Consider the following 4,156-nt stretch of genomic DNA (forward strand, 5'->3'; position numbering starts at 1 on the left):
CTCTCTCTACCGTTAAGTAACTTGTGCATTGTTTTACTTACTTGTTTTTGACATATCTGCCCGAACTACAAGCTTTCCAGTGATGTCTGTGAGAAAGATATATTCACTCGACAAGCTCGCGCCGCTGCGCGCTCAACCCACTCTGCGTGCTTTGTTTATGAGCTCACACACATCAGCTATACAGGCGTTAATACTGAATGTTTACATTATATTCATTGCATACATATACTTCATAGACATCCTTAATCTCTAATAACTCCATTCTGCTGTCTGTTGTTCTGTTGTCGGTGTTTCTTTGTCTGAATATGGCACTTATCACATGCTGTGTAGTATCGGCGTTTGGTATCGGGGCATTTTAATGAGTACGAGTACGAGTACAGGAGCTCAGTATCGGGCCCCGATACCGATACCAGTATCGGCATCGGTGCATCCCTAGTAATAATACATCGCAACATTTAGAGCCTAAAAATGAAATGTCCTCATCATTATCTTCTTGCTATTTTGAAAGAGAGACACTTTTTCACCTTGTTTTCTATTGAATCTATCAGTTATTTCTGTGCTGCTGATATTCTCAGTGTGTTCAAACATGGCTGTGTGGGCGTTCAGCCATTCGTTGTGCTCCACTGACTGCTCAGATTATCGCCATCCATCATTTGTTTACACTCTCATTTGGAAAATCGAGCTGTTTTACTCCCTGAAATTATAATTTGTCCCCAAGGCCACATAAGGTGAACGTCAGCTGTGCTTTTTTTTCTTGTTTGTACTCTTAAGATGCTTTCCCAAGTCAGAATCGACCTCTCTGGTCAGTGGCACGCTTCAGATGCTATGCTGACGGACGTTCTTTGTTTTTCCTTTGTTTTACGCCTTGTGTTTACTTGTGTGCAAAGATGTGAAGGTGATAGGGAGATGCCAGAATAGCTGGCGGCTTATGTCAGTGTAAGAGCACTGTGGGACTGATGCTACAGGGCGAGGATTTTGATGTTGCATGTGACCTTTGTCATTGGAAACGTTCTCAGACACAAGCTCAAGTTCATAAATAAATGTAAAAAAAAAAAACACCCTAAAGAAAGTCTCAAGCCTATGTACTTGAACAAAAGTATGACATGCTTCAGAAAACTCTACCAGCAGAGTGCTAGTCTGGAATACTATCTGGAATACTATAATACACATGAATGTGAATAAACAAATAAATAAATAAATAATGAGCATCAGTTTTAGTGTATTAATTCAATTGGCACAGCCTGAAAAATAAAATGAAATAAAATAATGTCACTAGTTTTAGTGTGTTGAAAAAAAAAAAAAACAGAGTTAAAATAAAATAAAACAAAATAAATAAAATAAAATAGGGGGTATACATTTTATTGTGCTTATTCAAATAGCACAGTCTGAAAAAATAAAAAAATAAAATAATTATGGCATCAGTTTTAGTGTGTTTAGTAAAAAAAAAAAACAGTCAAATAAAATAAAATGAATATAATAAAATAAAATAGGGGGCATACATTTTATTGTGCTAATTTAAATAGCACAGACTGAAAAAATAAAATAAAATAATTATTGCATCAGTTTTAGTGTGTTTAGTTAAAAAAAACAGTCGAATAAAATAAAACAAAACAAAACAAAATAAAATAGGGGGCACACTTTTTATTGTGCTAATTCAAATAGCACAGTCTGAATAAATAAAATAAAATAAAATAATTATGGCATCAGTTTTAGTGTGTTATTGAAATAGCACAGTCTGAATAAAATATAAAATAAAATAAAATAAAATATGTACAATGTGCATCAAGTTCATTAATAAGCATACCATAAAATAAATTAAATTTCGATTTATTTTGCCTGATAGCCCTAAATAGTAACAATTTATTATTATGTAAGGGAAACAGGTCAATTTAGCTCAAAGGGAATCATTTAAGATTTTAAAGGGAATTTGGACAGAATCACTGTTTTACGGCTGATCACTGAGACGGCCAGCGATTCATTGAACGAGCCATATGACATAAATTCTGCAATGGATTATTATTAGTAGTAGTAGTAGTAGTAGTATTATTATTAGTATTCTATGATTTTGGGTCAAGATTTGATTTGATGAACAATATATTAAATTCAACAGCATTTGTGAAGAAATATTGCCTTATATGTAGGCCCAGATGGAATATGTACACTTTTTCTGCTGATTTTGGTGGGAAATATGTGGAATAGATGGATCAAATTTGTGATAGCTGAAAGTATAATACAATTATCCAAAATATGTAATAAATTAACACACAAGGGGATTTTGTGAAATATGGAAATGTGCAGTGCTTCACATGGAATTCTTCCGGCACATATTCCATGCGGGCCTGTGCCACAACGGTAAAACTTAAGGTGGAACACGCATGCATGAGAAAATATGACCTATCTATGCATGATTTATGGGGCACTTGAGAATTATTGGTATCTGGTATTGCTCTTTTAGATATAACACAGACAGAAGCTTGTATCACTGATGGTGTTGGTAAGACACGCTGACCTACAAGTTCTGCTCATGCGTGAAACCGCAGGGAGTTCTCAACAAGAGCCACTGTCTGTGGCTGCCGATTCCACTCGCTTGGGCCAGAAATGGAGGAAGCTCAGGGGACAGCTTTATTTTTGAAGATACGAGATCATAGAATGCTATAAATCTATCATGTCCTGTCATATCCGACATAATTCATCCATGCATGGAATATTGCATGTCTGGAGAACATGCTGTTTTGTATGTTACATAGATATGCGTGTGGATGCTGTATTCCTTTGGATTCCTCTCCAAACTGGGCCGTTTCTGCTCACTCTGTAGCATTCAGAGTGAAACTGAACTCGACACGGTGTCCAAATACTGCATATCCTGTTTGTATGATGCAATCTGAAAGGGTTTTATCAGCCTACGTTACATATTAGACCAAAAAATATAAACACAGAAACTCCCCTTAAGCTTAATGTAACAAAGCATCAACTCTTTTGGGCTGAATTATCTCCTTTTGAACTTTAGATGCTCTTTTATTCTGACCCCAGCACTTTAATAAGGCATTGTTGCATTCATTGTACATTATTCATTATTCACTTTCTCTAAAAGACATTCATAAACCACCAAGGAAAATGTTTAATATTCTATTTTTGTAGAATATTTACAACAGCATTTAAAATAAAAAGTTTAAATTCTTCATAGAAAACCAAACGCTGTGGCATTTAGCGCACATATGAATGATGTGTACTGAGACATATTAATTATGTATATGTTTCATTAAAAAGTTCTTTGTTACTTTTGTCTTATGTGTGTTTGATTAGTTATTTTGATTGATGTTCTTCAGAGTTATTACTATTCTTTAATCTTTCATCTCTCTTCTTTTATATTTGATCTCATTTCCAAGAGCGAGTAATTTCTCTTAACTTTATTGTATCTGAATTACATTCATAGGCATTTATGGTCCATAATAAAATCAAATATGATGTTCAGTAATGTCTTACCTTCTGAAAAGACAAGTGTGGATTTTGCTGGTTTAGTGCAGGTCTTGTGTTATTATAATTATTATTTAAATACATATTTTAAAATAAACATAAAAATGTGATGACATGAAAAATAAACCTAAAAAAGTGTTTTTTAAACATTTAAAAACGGGATGTTTTGAACATTCAGGCAATATTCAGAAAGTTATGAACAAACTTTCTTCCAGTAATGTTAATAGAACGTTCATTCAAAGTTTTCTGTTTTTAATAACGGTCTCAAAACGTTAGAACAAAAACATTATTTATACATCAGTCATGAAATGTTTTTTTTTTCTCTCTGAAACATTTTAGTTGGATGTTCTTCAAACTTTGTTTAAAAACATTAATACTATTTCCAAAGGTTCAGAGAACATTCAAAAATAACTTAAAAGTCCCCTGAAATGCTTAGAAAACTTTGTTTAAAAACATTAATACTATTTCCAAAGGTTCAGAGAACATTCAAAAATAACTTAAAGGTCCCCTATCACTGTACAGAAAATACAAATTCTGTGGATGCAGGGAGTATGGAAAAGAGACGCAGCATCTCGTTCCCTCGGGGAACCATGGTTACATACGTAACCTAGAGACGTTCCCCTTCAGGAACTCGAGCTGCGTCGAGATTCGCTTTGGGAACGAGAATACCCACTGCGCCATA

The sequence above is a fragment of the Sinocyclocheilus rhinocerous genome, unplaced genomic scaffold (genome assembly GCF_001515625.1).
Source record: "Sinocyclocheilus rhinocerous isolate Xijiao unplaced genomic scaffold, SAMN03320098_v1.1 scaffold688, whole genome shotgun sequence".
Taxonomy (NCBI): domain Eukaryota; kingdom Metazoa; phylum Chordata; class Actinopteri; order Cypriniformes; family Cyprinidae; genus Sinocyclocheilus; species Sinocyclocheilus rhinocerous.